Source organism: Marmota flaviventris, chromosome 7, assembly GCF_047511675.1.
Source record: "Marmota flaviventris isolate mMarFla1 chromosome 7, mMarFla1.hap1, whole genome shotgun sequence".
NCBI lineage: Eukaryota > Metazoa > Chordata > Mammalia > Rodentia > Sciuridae > Marmota > Marmota flaviventris.
The window spans coordinates 83929434-83947012 of record NC_092504.1 but is presented as its reverse complement, the minus strand read 5'-3'; the positions used below and the strand labels follow the sequence as shown (position 1 = coordinate 83947012).

The window sequence follows — 17579 nt, the reverse complement described above, 5'->3', positions numbered from 1 at the left end:
TTAATTGCTTTTCATATTACTGTTTCTAGCTTCTCTTAATTATTAAGCATGAAGGCCTTGGTGCACATTATTAATTTGGAAATGAATTCTGGAAAGTAGGAGGAGACAGGAATGGGTGGTAAAACAAGGAGAAAGGAAATCCTGAAACAGGAATGTGCTAATGAGTGGCTCCTGCTTCAGGCACTGGTGCTGAATCCTCTAGTAATCTTATGAAGAACTGTAGGAAATAATTTCTTCCCAGTGCTTTGTGCCAGGGAATAAATTCACTCTTTTCTCCATTAGTAAAGAGTGGCCAGCAGACAGTAACTCCCCTTTAATTGCAGACTGCTCAGTGAAGATTCTCAGAAACCACCAGAGCCTCACACAAACCTCATGTTCTGAAGCAAAAGAGAGGTAGGAAAGCCTGAAGTGAGGTGTCACTGATTGTGCCAGAACAAAGCTGGCGGTGGTACCAGAAGTGACAGTAGAGTTGAGGGGAATTTCAAGTGAGGCTGAAGCATTCAATAAAATTTCTAACTTTCCTTCAGAAAAATTATTTTAACTTAGATTTACACTATCAGAATATTCCAGTGTCTATATACATACATAAATGTGCACATACACAAAGTAAGATTACAGTATTAGACTTTTTTGTGCAGCTATAACAGAATACTTGAGACTGGGTAATTTATAAAACACACAGAAAAATTTTCTCACATTTTAGGGACCAGGAAGCCCAAGGTCAAATTCCCAGCAAGGTTTTAGTTCAAGTGAGTATTCTCCTTCTGGCTTGCAGATGGCCATATTTTTGTGTGGCAGAGAAAGACAGGTCTCTTGTGTCTGTTCTTCTTTTATAAGGACAATAGCTTTTAAGGGATTAGGTCTCTGCTCTTATGATTGCTTAAAAATTGTTTCCTTAAAAGAAATATCTTTAGTACAGTCACAAGAAAGGTAGGGCTATAAAACAAGAATGAGGGTAGGTGTCAGGACAATTCAGCTCATAATATCAAGATATCATTATTTTTTCCCAAATTAATAAATTAATCTTTCAACCGATCTGCCCATATCCTATTTTGGATCCTTTCATTGTTTCCATTATAGCCGGAATCTGCTTTTAGAAGCATACCATTCATTTCCACTGATAATGAGTAAATGACTTCCCAATGTTTTTAGGGTTAAAAAATTCAAATTTTACCTATAATGTTTTACATGACTTTGTCCCTACATACTGTGTCAGTCCTGTTTTCATCATGCAGCCCATATTCTCCCTACCTTCTCTATTGGTCTTGAATATACATGTTCCACCCCACCAAGGTGCCTTTGAAGATATTATTTTCTCTATGGAGAATGTTCTGTATCCTCCTCATTTTTTTGGGCGGGGGAGCCTGGTGAATCTTTCATTTCTTCACCTTAAAAAAATTAGTGCATTCTCACTAAACCTATTGAGAGAGAGGACTATGCACATTTTACTTACACTGCCTATTAGAAAGAGTGCTGCTCAGTAAAGTCTTTCAATATATTAATTAATTAATGACACAAAAGCCAAATAAAACATATCACTTTCTCCAAGTTCCTTTAAGCTGAAATTTCCCACAGTGTGACTCATTAAACACTGAAGATTTATTAGATAGCAATAAATTCATTACAAAATAGAGTTTTTGAATTGTGGTATATATACACAATGGAGTTTTACTCAGTCATAGAGATGAGTAAAATTATGTCACTTGCAGGAAAATGGATGTAACTTGAAAACATCATGCTAAGTGAAATAATCCAGACTCAGAAAGTCAAGAGGCATATGTTTTCTCTCATGTAGAAGCTAGAGAGAAAAAACGTCCTCATAAAAATAGAAGAGAGACCAATAGAGTAGAGAAAGATGGTTGGGAAAGGGTATGAATTAAACCAATTATGCTATTTTCCAATACAAATATATCACAATGAAGCCTATTATCATGTATAACTATAAATCACCAATAAAATTCACTAAGATAGTGGTAATTTGGAATAGTAGTACTACAAAACTAATACTGGGAACTTCACTGAAAAATCTGTGAAGATTGGATCACATTTAAAAAAACAAACAAACAACACATTTTTGAACACTAGAAATGCTGGGTTAAATGAGATTTAAAAATATTGCTGGACTCTTTAAACTCTTTAATAATTTATTATACAAGGTGAATCTTCTTCAGGAGATTATACTGCTTAACATACCCTCTTGATCATAAAACCTTTTACAAAATAGCCCTTAACATGGTTGGTGACACCAGTATTCCAAATGCATACTTTGGCACATAATGGCTAAGGGAATGTAGCTATAGGTACACTATGGTAATTTTTTAAAATACCATTTAGTTTAGAACCATTCATCTTTATCCATTTTATCAAACTTTCCTTTCCTGAGATTCTTTACTATACAGGTAACTCTTTTTTATGGGCCTATGAATTTAATGATAAATTTCACAGTCTATAGAATACCTTTACATTTTTTAAATTTTGAAACAAAGACCAAGGTAATAGAAAACAGAGCTCAGTTATTTCTTCCTAAATCTATTCATTTTGTAAATATGAAATGAAAATTGCTTGAATAAAGATTTGGCTTTGTGGAAGATGACAATTTGTATAAGAGATGGCCTGTGTACATAAAAGTGATGTAAAAGGAGACATATTTTGCTCACAAATAACTACAGTACAATAATCATGTACGTTTATTATCATGAAACAAATGGCAATAATAATTTGTTTGAGAAACAAACCACCTCTTAAGAAAGAGGAATGCTTAACAAATATTTTTAAAAAGCAAATGATAGCATTTCAGTTCAACAGTCAATTTCAATATCTTCAATAAACAAGGAGGCAGAGCTACTTGAAGATCTAAATAGTGTAGAAAAGTTAGGCAAGAGAATTAGAGAAGATGAGAGAGAATTTGGAATTTGACTTGTAGGGAACTGCCTAATCTATCAGCTGGAAATGAATAATAAGATTGTCAAATAGCTTTGAAAACCCAATTGGAAAGAGTCAGCATGAATTTATGGTAGGTCAGTCAGCACAGTTATATGATGAGCAAAGTCAAATGAGAGAAATGCTCTTCTTAACTATCCATGGCAGACATTGGCAAATTTAACTCTTTATTTGAATGAAAAGTCAATTTTGAACAATAAGAGGTCATTAATCTTCATTGTTAATTCCTGAGATCATTGAACTTTTACAGAGAGGTGGATGTCGATATTAAAGATCTGTATGTTTCAATTTGTGTTTCTGCTATTAGTGTTGAAATATGAAACAGTGGAGAACTCAAGATTTTATCTCATGCTTGAGGTACTGTTGGTTTTCTATAAATATCATATAATGAGAGTGGGTAATGTCCTGTACAATCCTATTTTATTTAGAATACAGTATGTTATGTTCCAAGTGGTTACACATGATTTATAATTGTTGGTAAGATGTTTCTGACAGGCAAACAATTATGGCTTATTTTCACTTATCACATCCAATAAATCACAATAAAACAGGCCACAGAATACATAAGATCCTGCATAACATCACTTAAAGTTACATTTGCCTTAATATCATCTTATGGAAGGCTTCAATTTACTGGAAAAAGTAAATAATTTTTTCCCTCTAAAGATCAAGTATACATAACCAATATTTTTTTGGCTTGCTTCCACTCAAGTGATAAGAAAGCTGAACTCATAGCACATCATTTTATACTTTTATATTCTCTATCCTTGTTAGATATTTCCAATTCTTAGCACATATGCTCAAGTGCATAGCAAAACTCCAAGACATCCTGAAGAATAAGAGTCTTCCATAAGAAATTTCACATTTTTTTGTTATTACAGTTTTCTGTTTCCCTTATGTTCCCTTTCTATGTAAAGATAAAGTGAAAGAAAAGGAAGAAGATGTCAAAAAGGAAGGAAGAATGCTTTTGTTCTTGCATCTGGATCTGAACAAATGATCCAGGTTCTATCTGAAAGTGATCTTTATCTAATATGGATGAAGACTATTTTCCCTGGTTAGTGATTACTAATTTAAGAATCAAAAATCAGTCTTTACTTTGCTCAAACAGCCTCCAAGTGCTTGGCCCACTGGATAGACCACTGACCCTACACCTTGGGAACTGTGGCCCAGGTTGGTACATTTATAAGGTTCCCCCTCCATGTAGGTTTATTCAGTAATTGGAAATTTTATTGGTAAGATGCTGAAAGAGAAGCAGTCACTTAACAAAAAAAAAGTAGTTATTCAAACAAATGGCTATTGAACAGCATAATTCTTTCACCTTCAAGAGAAGCCCTCATTATCTTTGTAAGAAAAGAAATATTTATTTCTAAAAGCCCATTCTAATTGCATTATTTTTTAAAGTTATGCATCACTTTTTTTAATATCAAAAGAAATCTAGTATGGCTAACTAGAACACTCCACTACATAGAGATAGGAATAAAACTGTAATCACAAATCACCTTAAGAATTCTTTTCCAGAGCTGGGGATGAAGCTCAGTGGTAGAGTATTTGCTTGGTACACATGAGACCCTGAGATCAATCCCCAGTTCAAAAAAGGAAAACCAAAAAGAATTAACATCCTTTACTGTGTCTATACTTCTTTAAAATCTTCAGAAAATGTTCATGACTAACTTAATTTTGGTTACCAAGTTGCTAATGTTTTTGATGAGGTTTTATACTATCATTTTATACTAGAGGCAAATTCTTCAAATCCCTTGTCAATTCATTTGAAAGCTATAATGAGGGTTAAGACTTAGGAGGATTTTTAATAAAATTATTGAAAAGTAAAATATCTTTTTTGATAATTATTCTTCATCATTGTATTTATAAAAATTAGAGGATGTGGGGCTGGGAATGTGGCTCAAGGGGTAATGTGCTCTCCTGGCATGCGCGGGGTGCTGGGTTCGATCCTCAGCACCACATAAAAATAAAATAACGATGTTGTGTCCACCAAAAACTGAAAAACAAATATTAAAAAACTCTCTCTCTCCCTCTTATTAAAATAATTTAAAGGATGCATTGTATGTTTTATGACTGTCAAAGACTAACAACTCTCTGATTAAACACCTTACTGTAAGGGACATTTGGTGTAAATAAAAAATAAACATTTTGTTTAACATCGCCGATATTGTAGAAGCTACTTGTTACCATAGTATGCCCATTCCTCTCTTGACTATGTTAATAGGCATACATGAGAAACTGGACTATGGATATTTTTGTTTAAGTTTTTAATTTCTGTGAATTAAAAACAATATGACTTGCTTCTAACCAATGAGACACAGCAAGGGTGGCAGGATATGCATGATTATGTTACATAAGATTGTGATTCCCATCTTACCCAAGTGACTTTCTCCTTTCCTGACTTTGAAGAAACAAACTTCAATGTGGTAGAATGCCAATGGACACAGCCACACAGCAAGGAGCTAAGGGTAGTCTTTGCCCAAAAGCGGTCAAGGAACTGAGACCCTCAGTCTGGTAGCCTCCAAGAAACTAAATGTTGCCAACTTCATGAGCCAGAATGTAGACTCTTTTCCAGTCACCTCTGGATGAGAACTCAGTTTGATCTCCCACCTTGATTGATGCTGCCGTGCAGAAGACTCCACTGGACTCTTGACTCACTGATCCTAGGGTAATATGTGTATATAGGTTTTAGTTATTAAATTCATGGTAATGTTGTTATGCAGATATGCATAGCTAATACAATTAGGACCTCGTTCTATGATATCTTTCTAATTCAACAATGAGATTCCATTGGTTTTGTTGCAGAAACCTAAAGAAATAATAAATCTAATGAAGGTAAATTGTGAAATAAGGTGATATGAATGCTCAATGAAGTTTTAAGAAGTTTCTAAGTCTTACATAGAATTTACTTAGAAGATATAGACAATGAGATGTTTTTGATCCTTTGAATAAAGTATTTAATGAAGAATACTTTGGACTATTTGGTGATTTCTGTCCAGGTTCACTGTATGACTATGAGTACTTTACAAACTATGCACTTCCATGTGTATATATTATCTTTAATAAAAGTGGAAAAAAGTATATCTATATTGGTTTTAAATATAATTATATCATTTGTATATTTCTTTTTATAAGATCTAAAATGAATACAAAGTAAATAGAATAAGGCAATTTTTTAGTTTATTTTTTAAAAAAATATTTATTTTTTAGTTGTAGTTGAACACAATACCTTTATTTTACTTATTTATTTTTATGTGGTGCTGAGGATCGAACCCAGTGCCTCATGCATGACAGACGAGCGCGCTACCACTTGAGCCACATCCCCAGCCCCAAGGCAATTTTTGATATTACAGTAATTTTACTCCAATGTTCATATATTCTGACATCTTTTCTTGAGAAGTAAGTGAACATCAGAAACCCATTAATTAAAATTATGGATAATAAATAAATAGACAATGGATGGATAGATAATGGATACATGATTGATAGATTTTAAAATAACACATCTTTCCTTCATTTTCTCTCTTGAAAGTAGAGGTAAGGAACACTTTGACTCACAGTTCTTCATTTTGGATCTTCCAAGTTCATACCTGCTTTTCCAGTCTAGTCTCCTGAATTTTTGTGTTAATTTAGGGTATGGATTACTTAAAAATATGTTTTCTCAGTAAACCTGTGCATGTGAACAATCTATCACTGGTTAATTTTATTGTATATAATCTCTTTTCATTCATTCATCTTTCCAAATATAAAATGCTGCTAGAGAATCACTGAATCTTGTTTTAGTACAGAAATGGGATCATGATTTCATGTTTAGCAAAAGGGCTATTGCTCCACTATGTCTGATGTATGGTCTGATATATCTTCCTACAGTTCACAGAAAAATACCAACTGCATAATGTATTATTGTGGGATACTGGAAAATACACATGAATCTATATCTATAAATCATTGGTCTAAAGTCTTTATCTCTAGCTTTCTGATTCATGTTATCAATCTCGACTGAACTATAATAGAGTTATTGTGCCATTGCCCTGGGTGAAAGTAATTGATGACACCGTTGGCAGGTTCGTGGCAGGGAAGAAGCAGCTATCTAATTTTCAGATTTTGAATTCATTGGCTGTAAAGGGCAACGGAATGGAGTATATCTGCAAAAATTAGTGTGTTCTCTGTTCAGATGGGGAACATGAGGTAGGTTAATCAGGGCTCACAGGTGTATACTCTTTGTACATTTTGCTGATGAAAAGTTTCTATTTTTCCTTTTATCTCTGTATAATAGAGAATTTTGAAAATCACTTCCTATCTGTTAAGACACAACTTTTATTTTGACTTCTTCATGTACTTTTTTGTACCTCATTGTCCTGTTTTTATTAATTATAAAATTGTTCATTTCAATGAAGAGAGTTGGAATTGGATGATACTGGCTCAAAGTTTTTCTCATATTTTCAAGGTCTAAATCCCAAAATAATTTAAATTTTGATTTAAAAAGGGGGGATTACCTTTGTATCTATTTTATTATTTATATTCATTTCAAACATATTTACAGACTACCTTAGTATATGACTGGCCATTCTTTCTTTTCTTAATTCTTTAATTTTTGTTCATTCTATTTTCTTTCATATTAATATCTATGGAACATGTACAATATGTGTGAGGCACAGTGAGTAGCACATACAGACCAGTAGATAAATTTGGCATATGCACTTAAGGGATGCTAGCATAAAGAAGGAAAATGTAACACATTTCATTTTCACAAACATCCCTCTGTTCCTTGGGAAAAATGGTGAGGAGGCTTGTGAGTCTGAACATAGACTTTCAAACCAATGACAAATGTCCTTAAATGAAGAGGAGGCATTAGGGTACCCTAGTTTTATTTATTTTCTGGACAGAAGTAGAGCAGTAGAAACTTAGGGAACTAGTGAACTAGGAAAAATTCCAAATACATGTCCTGGAATGTATAGAGCAGTGTGGTATCACTAATATAAATTTTAGCTCAGAAATTTAAAAAGGAAAAGCCCTAAACTTCTCTAGCAAAGACTTTGAAAGACTAATATGACCCATGGAAGAATATATTATCTGCATTCTTTCTTAAAGAGTGTCTTAGCCTAGCATGTAGATCTGAAAGTACTTGAAGGGAAATTGCACTTCCCAAGTCATAGGAGAAGGCACAGTGCCCATGGTGAAAGATTACCAGAGCAGACGGGAGCCCCAGCAAAATTCTCAGAAATGAGAAGAGCCAGGTGTAGCATCTCTGAAGAAAGCACTGTCTCAAAGAGTATGCCCATGGACTGGGATAACTTAGAGATGAAGTGAACAGAAGAAAGGGAGACAGCTAACACTTTTGAATGCCTGCTATCTGACAAGCATCTATTAAGCTCCTTCCATGTATTATGTTACTTCTTTTCTTAAACATCATCTGAAGTAAGCAGTATCTCCGTATATATAAATAGAGGTCATATAGCATGGCCCAAAGTCACAGTCTTTAAGATAACGATCCACGACTTCTGGCTTGGTAGCTAGGAGGTTGTGTGCCCACCATCTGGTTCCTGCTCATCTTTCCAATTTTATCTTCTTGTACTCTTGCCTCACATTTTATAAGCTTCCTCAAAACCACTTCAAAAGAACATTTTCATCTCTCTACCTTTCCCAATATTCTTGCCCATGACAAAGTCATCCTGACTATAATCTTTCTTCATTTGGCTAAAATCTACAGGAATATCTTCTGCATTAAATCTTTGCCCTTGGATTGGCTTAGCTTCTCTGAGCTTATTAACTACTTGTGAATATTTCAAATATTTTATCCCCTACTGACTTGGTGGGTGGTACTAAACTGAATACAGTGACTGTGTCTTATTTTTCTGTGTATTAAGAGCTTGCCATGAACTGAGTGTTAAAATCAGGAATCAGATCACATCTCTGTTATTTCAAAGCTTAAAAGATTAAGCATGTTCACAATAATCATGGCACAAAGTAGAGAGTGAAAAGCTCCATTCAAACTAATTCGGATAAAACAGTGGAGGACTGTTTCATCAATTTCAGTGAAAAAATGCCACTGGAATTTTGGAAGAGATTACATTGAATCCATTAATCACTCTTAATAACATGGACGTATTAACAATACCAATTCTTCTAATCCATGAATATAAGATATTTTTTTATTTGTATCTTAATTTTTTCACCAATATTTTATAATTTTCAGGTATAGATATTTCATCTCCTTGGTTAGATTTATTCCCAAGCATTTTATTATCTTTGATGTGAGTTCAAATTAGATTATTTTCTTATTTTTTTTTCAGATAGTTTACTGTTAGTGTACAAAAATGCAAATAACATTTGTTCATCAATTTCATGTCTTATGAACTATACTGAATTTATTGGTTTTTATGGTTGATACATAAGATCATGTTATCTGCAGAGAAAATTTTACTTCTTTCTTCCCAATTTGTGAAACTTTTTTTTTTCTTGCTTAATTGCTCTGGTTATGACTTCCAAGACTATGCTGAATAGAAGTAGTGAGAGTGATTGACCTTGTCTTGTTTCTGATCTAAAAGGAAAAGTCTTCAGAGTTTCATCTCTGAGTTTGATGATAGTTGTGTTCTAGTCAGATATGGTTTTAATTATATTGAATTATATTCCTCTATACTTAGTTTTATTGAGAGTTTTAATAGTAAAAGGCTGTTTGTTATAGTTTAGATATGAGGTGTCCCCCAAAAGCTCATGTGTGAGATAATACAAGAAAGTTTAGAGGTAAAATGATTGGGTTAGGAGAGCCTTCACCTGATGAGTGCATTAATACCCTGATAGGATTAACTGGGTGGTAACTGTAGGCAGGTAGGGTGTAGGAGGTGGGTTTTGGGGTATGTGTCTATAAGGTATATATTTTGTCTCTAGAGAGCACAATGTTCTCTTTCTGCTTCCTGATGCCCTGAACTGACTTGCTTTCCTCTGATCTACCCTTCCACCTTGATGTTGTACCTCAGCTTGGACCCAGAGCTATGGAGTCAGCTGTCTGTGAACTGAGACCTCTGAAACTGTGAGACGCAACTCAACTTCTCTTCCTTTATGTTGTTCTTGTCCGTTCCTTTGGTTATAGTGATGTAAAATCTGACTAAAATATGTTGAAGTTTGTCAAATGCTATTTTCTATATTTATTGGCAAGATCATGTGACTTTTGTCCCTCACTCTCTTAACATGTTTTATTTAGGGATTTACCTATGTTGAAACCATCCTTGCATCCAGCGATGATGTATGATCCTTTTTAAAAATTTTATTTATTTATTTATTTATTTGTTTGTTTATTTATTTATTCTAATTAGGTATATATGATAGCAGAATGCATTTTGATTCATTGTACACAATTGCAGCACAACTTTTTCATTTCTCTTGTTGTACACAATGTAGTGTCGCACACATGTACCTAGGGTAGTGATGTCCATCTCATTCCACCATCTTTCCCTGCCCCCATGCCTTCTCCTCTCCTCTCCTTCCCATTTGCCCAATCAAAGTTCCTCCATTTTTCCCATGCCCCACCAAATATGAAATGCTTCACAAATTTGCATGTCATTCTTGTGCAGGGGCCATTTTAATCTTCTCTACATTGTTCCAATATTAGTATATATGTGCTGCCAAAGCATGCACTGTATGATCCTTTTAATGTACTGAATTTGCTTTGTTAGTATTTTGTTGATAATTTTGTATTGATTAATTTAAAAAATGGTACTGGCACAAAACACAATTTTATACCCATAAAACAGTGTCCAGAAATAAATTCACACACTAATAGTCAACTAAAGTTTGACAAGTGTATTGAGAACACTCAATAAGAAAATAATAGTCTTTTAATAAATGCTTCAGGGAAAACCAGATATGTGTATGCAGAAGAATGAATTTGACCTTTTTCTCAAACTATATCCAAAAATCAACTAAAAATAAAGACTTAAACATAAGAACTGAAACTCTAAACACCTAGAAGAAAATAGATGGAAAAGCCTCTTGCATTAATCTTCCCAATAATAACAATACAAATTAAAAACAAAATATCACTTCACATGTTAGAATGGATATTATAAAAAAAAGACAAAAGATAAGTGCTGGTGAAGATATGGAGAGAAAATGAATATTTTTAAACTCTTCATGGGAATGTAAATTAGTTTAGCCATTATGAAAAACAGCACAGAGATGTAAAAATTGTTAAAGAGGATCTTAATTGTTCATCATGAATAAGATAGGACAATTAATGGATTCCAATTAAAGATTTTCTTTTTTTTTATGTTTAGGCCATTGCACGAGGTTAACCTATAGAAACACTTCAAACATTCCACTTTTTAGGAGAGGTGAAAAACAGAAATAGGGGCAGACCTGAATGGAGGTTAGGGAAAGTTCAAACTCAAGGATTAAAAAGCCAGTCAGAAAATCATGAGATAGTACAATAGTGTAAGTACTTTTCCAAGATTTGATTAGCATAGATATAGACATATGCCCCTACCCAGTAATTATATAAGCCCCTAGACTAATACATTTAAGGGGAAACCCCCGGTGGGTCCCCTCTTGCCCTGAAATTCTTTCTTCTCACTTAAATAAATCATACTCTTTTCACTTTTGGCTTCGTTATTATCTGTGGATTTCATTTTTCAAATTTGCAAGATGAGAACCTAGAAAGAAATTGGAGGTGAGTTGCTGGGGTCTGCTAACACACTGTAGCACTGCAGGGCATAACCTGCCATTAAGAGCTGCAATACACCACTCAATAGTGGTGGAGAAGAATCTGACTTTGTCAGTTTGTGACCCTTGGAGCCACTGCTGTGACCAGCTGCTAATGATAAAGCAGGTGTTCTTGGCTGCAGAGGCCTGCAGTTTACACAGACCCTACCTGTCAGTAGAATTAGAAAATCTAGTTTCATCTCAGACTCTGGTTTCAACCACACACATACTCAACACAACATGGTAATTATGTGAGGTGATAGAAATGCTAATAAACTTGATTATAGAAATCATTTCACAGTGTATAGGAATATTAAAACATGTCTGTGTATGTGAAATATTTATAATTTTTATTTGTCATTTATACTTCAATAAAATAAAATAAAATTGCCCCAATAGGCAAACAAAGAGACATACCATCTAAATTCACATATAAGCTTTATACATTGTTTCTCCAGAGGATTAAAAGAAAGTTGTCCTGTTTAAATGATTTATTTGTCTTTTTCTCATTTTTTTTATTGTGGTAAGAACACTTAACAAGAGATCTACCCTCTTAGCAGATTTTTAAGTGATAATACAGTACTGTTAAATATAAGCAAAATGTTGAAGAGCAGATTGCTAGAATTTACACACCTCGCATAACTGAAACTTCATATCAGCTGCACAACAGCTCTCCATTTCCTATTTCCTCCAGCCCCTGAAAACCACTGTTTTATTCTGTTTCAATGAATGAGTTTAACTATTTTAGATACTTCATAAAATGAACTCATGAAATATCTGTCCTTCTGTAAGTGGCTTATTTCACTTAAGTTAAATATCAGGATTTTCTTCTTTTTAAAAAAGTAAATAATAATAATTTGTGTATTCATCACATGTTTTATCTATTATGAACATTTTGGTTGTTTCTGTATCTTGGCTATTGTGAATAATGCTACAATGAACACAGAGTTTATCTTTTCAAAGTACTGGTTACAATTTGTCTGGATATGTACCAGAATGGGATAGCTGGATCATCTGAAAATCCTACTTTAAATTTTTGGAGGAACTGCCATACTGTTTTCCATAGTGACTGTACTATGTTACTTTCCAAAAGGGCTCCAGTTCTCCTACATTCTTACCAATTGCTATCTTTTTGTTGTTGTTGTTTGTTTTGTTTTGGCAATAGTCATACTAACAGATGTGAGATAATATTTCTCTATGGATTTGATTTGCATTTGCTTAATGATTAATAACTATGAGCCATTCCTATGTCTGCTGTGAAGAATTTCAAGTCTTATGCCCATTTTTAATCAGGTTACTTGGTGGCAATTTTTACTGAATTGTAGAAGTTCCATAAATACTTTGGTTATTAGGTCCTTATCATATATACAATTTGCAAATCTCTTTTCTATTTCCATTGTGGAAGAAGTAATTCAATTATGGGTAAGGAATTCTTATCCCAAAGTGAAGAATTTTATTATCACTAACACTCCCTAGATATAGAAAGAGTGCATAAAAGTTAGCCCCATAATAGTTGGCAAATATCTGTTCTTGAGTTGAAGGATATTTTTGAAGTCAGTGGTAGAATCAATAGAATTCAAATCATTTTCTTACACAAAATGTATTCTTTGTTACTAGAGATAAGAGAACAGTTGCAAATTTCCAAATTGTACTTTTAGATTGACATTTTGAATAATTATTTCTTTTATTGTCAAGGTTCTATTTTTTAATAATTTCTCAAAATATTATAGGTAATATAATATCATAGGTAATATATATTTATAAGTACATTTTGTTATGTATCATTCTAATAACCCTTGTGCCAGTGTTTTTCTATGGATATTATGTTGATGTTATTGAAATTTCTGGGTTTTAAAAAGACTTTGGTTAATTCTTCTTTGAAGGTTTTGTAGAACTCCACTGTATACCCATCCGGTCCAGGGCTTTTTTTGGTTGGTAGTCTTTTGATGGCTTCTTCTATTTCTTCCTTTGTTATTGGTCTGTTTAAATTGTGTGTGTCTTCCTGACTCAATCTGGGCAGATCGTATGACTTAAGAAATTTATCGATATCTTCACTATCTTCTATTTTATTGGAATATAGGGTTTCAAAATACTTTCTAATTATCTTCTGTATTTCTGTAGTGTCTGTTGTGATACTGCCTTTTTCATCCCATATGTTAGTAATTTGAGTTCTCTCTCTTCTTCTCTTCGTTAGCATGGCTAAGGGCCTGTCAATCTTATTTATTTTTTCAAAGAACCAACTTTTAGTTTTATCAATTTTTTCAATGGTTTTTTTTTTGTTTCAATTTCGTTGATTTCTGCTCTAATTTTAATTATTTCTTGTCTTCTACTACATTTGCTGTTGTTTTGCTCTTCCTTTTCTAGGTTTTTGAGGTGTAGTGTGAGTTCATTTATTTGTTGTTTTTTTTTCTTTTTTTGAGGAAAGAACTCCAAGAAATGAATTTCCCTCTTAAAACTTCTTTCATTGTGTCCCATAGATTCCGGTATGTTGTGTCTGTATTGTCATTTGTCTCTAAGAATTTTTTTATCTCCTCCTTTATGTCTTCTGTAACCCATTGATCATTCAGTAGCATATTGTTCATTTTCCATGTGATGTAGGATTTTTCCTTCCTTCTTTTATCATTGATTTCCAGTTTCATTCCATTATGATCAGATATGGTGCATGGTATTATCTCCACGCCTTTATATTTACTAAGAGTTACCCTATGGCATAATATATGGTCTATCTTTGAGTAGGATCCATGTGCTGCTGAGAAGAATGTGTATCCACTTGATGATGGTTGATATATTCTATATATGTCGGTTAAGTCTAGGTTATTGATTGTGCTGTTGAGTTCTATAGTTTCTTTATTCAGTTTTTGTCTAGAGGATCTGTCTAATGGCGAGAGTGGTGTGTTGAAGTCACCCATAATTATTGTGTTGTAGTCTATTTGACTCTTGAACTTGAGGAGAGTTTGTTTTATGAACGTTGCAGCTCCATTGTTTGGTGCATATAAATTGATAATTGTTATGTCTTGTTGGTGGATGGTTCCTTTTAACAGTATATAGTGTCCTTCTTTATCCCTTTTGATTAACTTAGGTTTGAAGTTGATTTTATTCGATATGAGTATGGCCACTCCTGCTTGCTTCTGAGGGCCATGTGAGTGGTATGATTTTTCCCAACATTTTACCTTCAGCCTGTGTATGTCTTTTCCTATCATATGAGTCTCCTGAAGGCAGCATATTGTTGGATTTGTTTTTTTGATCCAGGTTACTAGCCTATGTCTCTTGATTGGTGAGTTTAGGCCATTAACATTTAAGGTTATAATTGAAATATGATTTGTACTTCCAGTCATGTTTATTTATTTATTTATTTTAGTTTGGCTAGTTTTTCCTCTTCGATTATTTTCCTCCCCCTTTACTGAGATACCTCCCGCTGTTAGTTTTGGGCACTATTTTTCAATTCCTCTTCTTGTAGTATTTTGCTCCAAATGCTTGGCAGTGCTGGTTTTCTGGCTGCGAATTCTTTTAGCTTTTGTTTATCGTGAAAGATTTTAATTTCATTGTCAAATCTGAAGCTTAATTAAATTATAGAATTTGCAGGGAAATGGATGGCATTAGAGCAGATTATGCTAAGCGAAGCTAGCCAATCCTTAAAAAACAAATGCCAAATGTCTTCTTTGATATAAAGAGAGCAACTAAGAACAGAACAGGGAGGAAGAGCATGAGGAAAAGATTAACATTAAACAAAGACGAGTGGGGGGAGAGAAAGGGAGAGAGAAGGGAAAGCATATGGAAATGGTAGGAGACCCTCAATGTTACACAAAATTACATATAAGAGGTTGTGAGGGGAAAGGGGGTGGGGAAACAAGGGAGAGAATTGAACAATAGCAGATGAGGTAGAGAGCGAAGATGGGAGGGGAGGGGAGAGGGGATAGTAGGGGATAGGAAAAGTAGCAGAATACAACAGTCACTATTATGCCATTATGTAAAAATGTGAGTGTGTAACCGATGTGATTCTGCAATTTGTATTTGGGGTAAAAATGGGAGTTCATAACCCAATTGAGTCAAATGTATGAAAGATGATATATCATGAGCTTTGTAATGTTTTGAACAACTAATAAAAAAAACTGTCAAAAAAAAAAAGACTTGGAAAAGAAGATATTAGAAATTATAAAACTTCATTAGCTCATTAAAGATAGGAAACCACCTGTTCCTAAAAGAAGAAGTTAAATCTTTATATCATGGTATCTTTTGGATAAACATTAGCAAAGATTCTGTACTTGACCAAAATTCAGTCATCATCTGAACTGTTCCTTTGACATTCTGCTTGTTTCCTTGTTAAATATAGTTTTAGCAGAGGATTTGCTGAATCAGCAAGGAACACCTGCCCCCCCCACCCCCGCCCCATATCTATTCACCCTTGACCCTCATCATCCACCACCTCTCAGGTGGTATCTGCTCACCATGATTACCCTGGCCTCTCTTCAGTAAGAATCCTATTAGGTAGTTTAATCAGAGTTCCCCTCCTTTTTTAGTCATCTTTTGATGCTGCTGTGACTAAATGATCTGACCAGCACAATTGTAGAGGAGGAAAGGTTTATTTGAGGGCTCATGGTTTCAGAGGTCTCAATCCATAGATAGGCGGCTCCATTCCTTAGAGCTCAAGGGGAGGCTGAACACAGTGGTGTACTTGGTGAGTGTGGCAGAGGGAAGCAGCTCACATCATGATCAGAAAGCAGTGAGAGAGACAGTTTCCACTCACCAGATAGAAAATATATACCCCAAAGCCACACCCTACCACGTTCAGTTAATTAACATTCAGTTAATCCCTATCAGGGGATTAATTCACTGATTAGGTTAAGACTCTTAAAACTGAATCATTTCTCCTCTGAACCTTGCATTGTCTCACATGTGAGCTTTTGGGGGACACCTCACAGCCAAACCATAATAGCCCTCATGTTTCTTCTTAGTAATTTTTAATTTATTGACACCTATCCTGCTCCTTGACTATAAATCTCTACTTGCCTGTGCTATATTTAGAGTTGAGCCCAATCTCTCTCCCACGCTGCAGTGGTCCTTATACCTATTTGCATAGTCCTAAATAAAGTCGTCTTTAGTGTGCTTTAGCAAGTATTATTGAATAATGTTTTCTTTCACATACAAAGAAAGGCTTTTCTGACTGTAAAGTATATGCATGAGAAAGTAATGACAGACTGAAGCTTTAGAGTCTCATTGTCATTAAAGAAATGTAGAAATTCCTATCCGATTCGAATAACTAAATTGGGTAATGTCTGCCAAAAAAAATGGATGGGGCAAGGCATAAGGACTATTGTTATCTGAGTGCTTTTTAAAGAACCTTTCATGATGTTTGGCAGGGTTTATGAATTCATTAAGTGAATTGAACTTAAGTAATAAGGTACAAATATAAATTCTTTTTTTGTTTATTTCTTGAGAAATTTCTGGAATTGAAACAAGGGTTAGAGAAATTTGGCTTCTTCCTAGATACTGCCAACAGAGAAAATAATAATGAACAGTTTGTAGGAAAATAGTCAAAGGGAAGAGTTTAATTAATGTATCTAACCCTGTTCAAGGATATGGCATGTGCCAAATCATTAAAAAAATCAGTCTTTATGACACTAAATGTTTTTAAAGTGATCACTGTCCATGTGTTTGGTGGGTCATATAATGGTCTCCCAAAGATCACTACACCTTTATCCTGAAACTTATGGATATGTTCCCTTACATATTAAAAGGTACTTTGCAGATAGAATTTAAATTTGCTAAGCAGTATGTATCAAAATAGGGAGACCATCCTGAATTATGTGGGTGAATCCAATGTAATCACATCAATACTTAAAAGCAGAGATAAAGGCAGAAGACTCAATGAGAAGGATGTGATGAGGAGGGAAGAGGCAGAAGAGATGTGAAGCAGGAAAAGGAATTGACCCACTGCTACAGGC

At 34.1% G+C, this 17579-nt stretch overlaps 1 non-coding gene across 1 annotated transcript; it reads right to left on the bottom strand.

Annotated features, from left to right (window-relative positions):
* Window positions 1-10466: 10466 nt before the first annotated feature.
* LOC114092926 (U6 spliceosomal RNA) lies at window positions 10467-10571 on the bottom strand. Its single transcript, XR_003582832.2, has one exon. It is a non-coding gene; the product is annotated as a U6 spliceosomal RNA (small nuclear RNA).
* Between the last annotated feature and the right edge of the window lie 7008 nt (window positions 10572-17579).